Source organism: Lathyrus oleraceus, chromosome 7, assembly GCF_024323335.1.
Source record: "Lathyrus oleraceus cultivar Zhongwan6 chromosome 7, CAAS_Psat_ZW6_1.0, whole genome shotgun sequence".
Lineage (NCBI taxonomy): Eukaryota > Viridiplantae > Streptophyta > Magnoliopsida > Fabales > Fabaceae > Lathyrus > Lathyrus oleraceus.
The window spans coordinates 510,845,575-510,854,271 of NC_066585.1; positions in this window are offsets into that span (position 1 = coordinate 510,845,575).

Below are 8,697 nucleotides of genomic sequence, written 5' to 3' on the forward strand. Positions count from 1 at the left end.
ATAATAGTAGTGCAAGAGACACAAGCAATTGTAAACCCAGTTCGGTACAACTCACCTACGTCTGGGGGCTACCAAGCCAGGAAGGAAATCCATTAAATAGAATCAGTTCAAAGACTCTCAGTACACTCCACAAGTTACAGTCTTTTCACCTAATCTCCACCTATGTGATTTCTACCTAAGAACTTTTAGATATGAGAACCCACTCACTCCCCCTCAATCACACATGTGATTTTAAACAACAATTACTTATGAAAAGAAGACACTCTTCAAAGACACACACTTGATCTTCAATCAAGTAGACACACACTTGATCTTCAATCAAGTAGACGCACACTTGATCTTCAATCAAGTAGACACACACTTGATCTTACTTAACAACTTCAATCAAGTAGGCACACACTCATGCTTAAAAGCTTTGAGTGACAAATTATAACTCACAAATCAGACCAATTCAATCATCCATGGATGAATTGAATGACTTACAAGTCACACAACCAAACAAGACACAAACCCTTATTCTCTCTCAATATTTCGCTCTGTATTGGTTGTGTATCAAATCAGGTTTTCCATGTCCTATTTATAGAAGCATTCAGTTGGGCTTGGACATCTTGAAAACCCTAGGAACTTGTTGATTATGGTTGGGGAAACCTCACCCATCCACCTCTTACAAAGACCTTGCAGAATTCCTTGCTACTCTTTTCAGAAATATCCTCTGGGATATTCACAACAAACTCTTTCACTAACCCTTCAAAACATTGGGGCAAAGCAACAACAGTTTTCATCAGACTAGCATTCTTGATCCATTCTGTCACTTCCTTCACTTCTACAGCCTCCTTTCCCAGCTCCCTTTCAACAGCAACCCTCCTTTGAATGACAAACTTCCACTTGGCAGCACCATCTTCTAGATGGAAAGAGATGTTGTCTAAGTGCACAACTGCCACTTTGGCTGGGGACTTTTTAACAACCATCCTTTTAGCAGGAGAGATGTTTGGGACATCGTCTTCGACATCCTCTTCAGAGTCAGAACTCTCTCTGACCTTCCTCTTCTTAACCTCAACTTTATTCCATGATTTGGAGGGTCCTACACCAGCAGTCTTCTTCCTAGTTATGGCTGTCAACATCTCAGCCAGAGTCTTCCCTTTTCTGGTTTTCAATTTCCTAGAAACACTTGGTTTTAAACACCTGTGATTACACTCACTCCCCCTCAATCACACCTGTGATTTTAAACAACAATTACTTATGAAAAGAAGACACTCTTCAAAGACACACACTTGATCTTCAATCAAGTAGACACACACTTGATCTTCAATCAAGTAGACACACACTTGATCTTCAATCAAGTAGACACACACTTGATCTTACTTAACAACTTCAATCAAGTAGGCACACACTCATGCTTAAAAGCTTTGAGTGACAAATTATAACTCACAAATCAGACCAATTCAATAATCCATGGATGAATTGAATGACTTACAAGTCACACAACCAAACAAGACACAAACCCTTATTCTCTCTCAATATTTCGCTCTGTATTGGTTGTGTATCAAATCAGGTTTTCCATGTCCTATTTATAGAAGCATTCAGTTGGGCTTGGACATCTTGAAAACCCTAGGAACTTGTTGATTATGGTTGGGGAAACCTCACCCATCCACCTCTTACAAAGACCTTGCATAATTCCTTGCTACTCTTTTCAGAAATATCCTCTGGGATATTCACAACAAACTCTTTCACTAACCCTTCAAAACATTGGGGCAAAGCAACAACAGTTTTCATCAGACTAGCATTCTTGATCAATTCTATCACTTCCTTCACTTCTACAGCCTCCTTTCCCAGCTCCCTTTCAACAGCAACCCTCCTTTGAATGACAAACTTCCACTTGGCAGCACCATCTTCTAGATGGAAAGAGATGTTGTCTAAGTGCACAACTGCCACTTTGGCTGGGGACTTTTTAACAGCCATCCTTTTAGCAGGAGAGATGTTTGGGACATCGTCTTCGACATCCTCTTCAGAGTCAGAACTCTCTCTGACCTTCCTCTTCTTAACCTCAACTTTACTCCATGATTTGGAGGGTCCTACACCAGCAGTCTTCTTCCTAGTTATGGCTGTCAACATCTCAGCCAGAGTCTTCCCTTTTCTGGTCTTCAATTTCCTAGAAACCCTTGGTTTTAAACACCTGTGATTACACTCACTCCCCCTCAATTACACCTGTGATTTTAAACAACAATTACTTATGAAAAGAAGACACTCTTCAAATACACACACTTGATCTTCAATCAAGTAGACACACACTTGATCTTCAATCAAGTAGACACACAGTTGATCTTCAATCAAGTAGGCACACACTTGATCTTCAATCAAGTAGACACACATTTGATCTTACTTAACAACTTCAATCAAGTAGACACACACTCATGCTTAAAAGCTTTGAGTGACAAATTATAACTCACAAATCAGACCAATTCAATCAACCATGGATGAATTGAATGACTTACAAGTCACACGACCAAACAAGACACAAACCCTTATTCTCTCTCAATATTTCGCTCTGTATTAGTTGTGTATCAAATCAGGTTTTCCATGTCCTATTTATAGAAGCATTCAGTTGGGCTTGGACATCTTGAAAACCCTAGGAACTTATTGATTATGGTTGGGGAAACCTCACCCATCCACCTCTTACAAAGACCTTGCATAATTCCTTGCTACTCTTTTCAGAAATATCCTCTGGGATATTCACAACAAACTCTTTCACTAACCCTTCAAAACATTGGGGCAAAGCAACAACAGTTTTCATCAGACTAGCATTCTTGATCAATTCTATCACTTCCTTCACTTCTACAGCCTCCTTTCCCAGCTCCCTTTCAACAGCAACCCTGCTTTGAATGACAAACTTCCACTTGGCAGCACCATCTTCTAGATGGAAAGAGATGTTGTCTAAGTGCACAAATGCCACTTTGGCTGGGGACTTTTTAACAGCCATCCTTTTAGCAGGAGAGATGTTTGGGACATCGTCTTCGACATCCTCTTCAGAGTCAGAACTCTCTCTGACCTTCCTCTTCTTAACCTCAACTTTACTCCATGATTTGGAGGGTCCTACACCAGCAGTCTTCTTCCTAGTTATGGCTGTCAACATCTCAGCCAGAGTCTTCCCTTTTCTGGTCTTCAATTTCCTAGAAACACTTGGTTTTAAACACCTGTGATTACACTCACTCCCCCTCAATCACACCTGTGATTTTAAACAACAATTACTTATGAAAAGAAGACACTCTTCAAATACACACACTTGATCTTCAATCAAGTAGACACACACTTGATCTTCAATCAAGTAGACACACACTTGATCTTCAATCAAGTAGACACACACTTGATCTTACTTAACAACTTCAATCAAGTAGGCACACACTCATGCTTAAAAGCTTTGAGTGACAAATTATAACTCACAAATCAGACCAATTCCATCATCCATGGATGAATTGAATGACTTACAAGTCAAACAACCAAACAAGACACAAACCCTTATTCTCTCTCAATATTTCGCTCTGTATTGGTTGTGTATCAAATCAGGTTTTCCATGTCCTATTTATAGAAGCATTCAGTTGGGCTTGGACATCTTGAAAACCCTAGGAACTTGTTGATTATGGTTGGGGAAACCTCACCCATCCACCTCTTACAAAGACCTTGCATAATTCCTTGCTACTCTTTTCAGAAATATCCTCTGGGATATTCACAACAAACTCTTTCACTAACCCTTCAAAACATTGGGGCAAAGCAACAACAGTTTTCATCAGACTAGCATTCTTGATCAATTCTATCACTTCCTTCACTTCTACAGCCTCCTTTCCCAGCTCCCTTTCAACAGCAACCCTCCTTTGAATGACAAACTTCCACTTGGCAGCACCATCTTCTAGATGGAAAGAGATGTTGTCTAAGTGCACAACTGCCACTTTGGCTGGGGACTTTTTAACAGCCATCCTTTTAGCAGGAGAGATGTTTGGGACATCGTCTTCGACATCCTCTTCAGAGTCAGAACTCTCTCTGACCTTCCTCTTCTTAACCTCAACTTTACTCCATGATTTGGAGGGTCCTACACCAGCAGTCTTCTTCCTAGTTATGGCTGTCAACATCTCAGCCAGAGTCTTCCCTTTTCTGGTCTTCAATTTCCTAGAAACCCTTGGTTTTAAACACCTGTGATTACACTCACTCCCCCTCAATCACACCTGTGATTTTAAACAACAATTACTTATGAAAAGAAGACACTCTTCAAATACACACACTTGATCTTCAATCAAGTAGACACACACTTGATCTTCAATCAAGTAGACACACAGTTGATCTTCAATCAAGTAGGCACACACTTGATCTTCAATCAAGTAGACACACATTTGATCTTACTTAACAACTTCAATCAAGTAGACACACACTCATGCTTAAAAGCTTTGAGTGACAAATTATAACTCACAAATCAGACCAATTCAATCAACCATGGATGAATTGAATGACTTACAAGTCACACGACCAAACAAGACACAAACCCTTATTCTCTCTCAATATTTCGCTCTGTATTAGTTGTGTATCAAATCAGGTTTTCCATGTCCTATTTATAGAAGCATTCAGTTGGGCTTGGACATCTTGAAAACCCTAGGAACTTGTTGATTATGGTTGGGGAAACCTCACCCATCCACCTCTTAGAAAGACCTTGCATAATTCCTTGCTACTCTTTTCAGAAATATCCTCTGGGATATTCACAACAAACTCTTTCACTAACCCTTCAAAACATTGGGGCAAAGCAACAACAGTTTTCATCAGACTAGCATTCTTGATCAATTCTATCACTTCCTTCACTTCTACAGCCTCCTTTCCCAGCTCCCTTTCAACAGCAACCCTGCTTTGAATGACAAACTTCCACTTGGCAGCACCATCTTCTAGATGGAAAGAGATGTTGTCTAAGTGCACAAATGCCACTTTGGCTGGGGACTTTTTAACAGCCATCCTTTTAGCAGGAGAGATGTTTGGGACATCGTCTTCGACATCCTCTTCAGAGTCAGAACTCTCTCTGACCTTCCTCTTCTTAACCTCAACTTTACTCCATGATTTGGAGGGTCCTACACCAGCAGTCTTCTTCCTAGTTATGGCTGTCAACATCTCAGCCAGAGTCTTCCCTTTTCTGGTCTTCAATTTCCTAGAAACACTTGGTTTTAAACACCTGTGATTACACTCACTCCCCCTCAATCACACCTGTGATTTTAAACAACAATTACTTATGAAAAGAAGACACTCTTCAAATACACACACTTGATCTTCAATCAAGTAGACACACACTTGATCTTCAATCAAGTAGACACACACTTGATCTTCAATCAAGTAGACACACACTTGATCTTACTTAACAACTTCAATCAAGTAGGCACACACTCATGCTTAAAAGCTTTGAGTGACAAATTATAACTCACAAATCAGACCAATTCCATCATCCATGGATGAATTGAATGACTTACAAGTCACACAACCAAACAAGACACAAACCCTTATTCTCTCTCAATATTTCACTCTGTATTGGTTGTGTATCAAATCAGGTTTTCCATGTCCTATTTATAGAAGCATTCAGTTGGGCTTGGACATCTTGAAAACCCTAGGAACTTGTTGATTATGGTTGGGGAAACCTCACCCATCCACCTCTTAGAAAGACCTTGCAGAATTCCTTGCTACTCTTTTCAGAAATATCCTCTGGGATATTCACAACAAACTCTTTCACTAACCCTTCAAAACATTGGGGCAAAGCAACAACAGTTTTCATCAGACTAGCATTCTTGATCAATTCTATCACTTCCTTCACTTCTACAGCCTCCTTTCCCAGCTCCCTTTCAACAGCAACCCTCCTTTGAATGACAAACTTCCACTTGGCAGCACCATCTTCTAGATGGAAAGAGATGTTGTCTAAGTGCACAACTGCCACTTTGGCTGGGGACTCTTTAACAGCCATCCTTTTAGCAGGAGAGATGTTTGGGACATCGTCTTCGACATCCTCTTCAGAGTCAGAACTCTCTCTGACCTTCCTCTTCTTAACCTCAACTTTACTCCATGATTTGGAGGGTCCTACACCAGCAGTCTTCTTCCTAGTTATGGCTGTCAACATCTCAGCCAGAGTCTTCCCTTTTCTGGTCTTCAATTTCCTAGAAACACTTGGTTTTAAACACCTGTGATTACACTCACTCCTCCTCAATCACACCTGTGATTTTAAACAACAATTACTTATGAAAAGAAGACACTCTTCAAATACACACACTTGATCTTCAATCAAGTAGACACACACTTGATCTTCAATCAAGTAGACACACACTTGATCTTCAATCAAGTAGGCACACACTTGATCTTCAATCAAGTAGACACACATTTGATCTTACTTAACAACTTCAATCAAGTAGACACACACTCATGCTTAAAAGCTTTGAGTGACAAATTATAACTCACAAATCAGACCAATTCAATCATCCATGGATGAATTGAATGACTTACAAGTCACACGACCAAACAAGACACAAACCCTTATTCTCTCTCAATATTTCGCTCTGTATTAGTTGTGTATCAAATCAGGTTTTCCATGTCCTATTTATAGAAGCATTCAGTTGGGCTTGGACATCTTGAAAAGCCTAGGAACTTGTTGATTATGGTTGGGGAAACCTCACCCATCCACCTCTTAGAAAGACCTTGCAGAATTCCTTGCTACTCTTTTCAGAAATATCCTCTGGGATATTCACAACAAACTCTTTCACTAACCCTTCAAAACATTGGGGCAAAGCAACAACAGTTTTCATCAGACTAGCATTCTTGATCAATTCTATCACTTACTTCACTTCTACAGCCTCCTTTCCCAGCTCCCTTTCAACAGCAACCCTCCTTTGAATGACAAACTTCCACTTGGCAGCACCATCTTCTAGATGGAAAGAGATGTTGTCTAAGTGCACAACTGCCACTTTGGCTGGGGACTTTTTAACAGCCTGCCTTTTAGCAGGAGAGATGTTTGGGACATCGTCTTCGACATCCTCTTCAGAGTCAGAACTCTCTCTGACCTTCCTCTTCTTAACCTCAACTTTACTCCATGATTTGGAGGGTCCTACACTAGCAGTCTTCTTCCTAGTTATGGTTGTCAACATCTCAGCCACAGTCTTCCCTTTTCCGGTCTTCAATTTCCTAGAAACACTTGGTTTTACATGATGAACCAAGGTGTCCTCTTCTTCTTCTGAACTCTCTTCCTCCAGATTAATAACATTCTCAGCAGTCTCATGAGAAACATCTGCTGGTTTCTTACTAGGCACGATTTTACCTAGAAAGCATAATCCCTCAGCAGCCACTTCTTTCTCTGATCTAGATGAATCATCATCTTTCTCAGTTTGGGGTTCCACCTCAGGTGAGGGGTCCCTTCTAGACAGAGGGGTAGAAACACCCTTGACTGCATGCCCTTTGTTTAGAATCCTAGTTACTAGGTTCCTAATGATTTGATCAGTAAAGTGCATGTCATCCTTATGAGGAGGTTTATCAGGAATGTTACCTTGATTACTTCCAGCCATGGAAGAAGAGCCAGGGGCGTCTCCTGGAATCACAGAGAGAGGAGTAACGTCCAACACGTCTTCATCTAGAAACTCCATGGAGGGAGTCCTTGCTTGATGAGTGGGTTTTAAACAAGAGGATGAGGGATGTTGAGACATTTTGTCGAACTTTTGAGAAAAAGTTTGTTTCCCTAGCAGAGATGATTTGAGAAGTTGGATGAAGATGGAAATGGTTGTGTTGAGGTAGCGTGTGGAAATGGCATAGATACTAGTTCAAATACTAGGTAATAATTTATCATTAATGTGGCTCTTTCTTTTAAGTGGGCAGAAAATATTTTTATTACCTTTTCCACTCCACTTTAATTGCTATAACTTCACAAGAATCAAAATCCCCAATTTCCCTCTTAAACATTCAAACTGATTATCATCCAAAACCTTTGCAAATTTGTTAGCTAATTGTATTTCATGCTTTAGAGCTGTGATTTTGTCTTCCATAAATTCTCTAATGGAGTGATGACAAAGATCAATGTGCTTGGTCCAACTATGTTGAATAGGATTTTTGGACATAGTCGTAGCACTCAGGTTATCATAGTACAATGTCATGACATCAGGTGTGACATTGTACTCTGTCAACATTAGTTTCAACCGACCCTGTTGAGAACAACTACTTCCAGCTGCTATATATTCAGCTTGATATACAGCACAAACACCATTTTCATCTTTCAGAGGAGCAGGTGTCCTTTCACTCTCCATCCCAATCTGCTTAACATTGTTCTTGGCACACTTGCTTTGAGATAGACACACAGACCCATCTATCTGCTTGACTTGTAGCTCAAGTCCAACAAAGTTCTTTCCAACTTCAGACTGCATATGACTAGCAACATGTTCAACCATCTGATCCAACCTCCTATCTATTTGAGCCACCATGAGATTTTCTCCTTTGGAAGTGATGTCAAGTCTGAGTTTCTTGTGTGACATCCTTGTCTGACATTTCCCACAGACTTGTCTTCCATCAATCTTGGGATTTCCTCTAGCAGATATAATCATCTTCATCTCTTTTTATTTGACTAAGGTACACTTTAAGGAATAACCAATTTGAGAGCTCCATATGTAACAATTGTCTTTGGTCCTGACTCCTTTCATGATCACTTCTCTT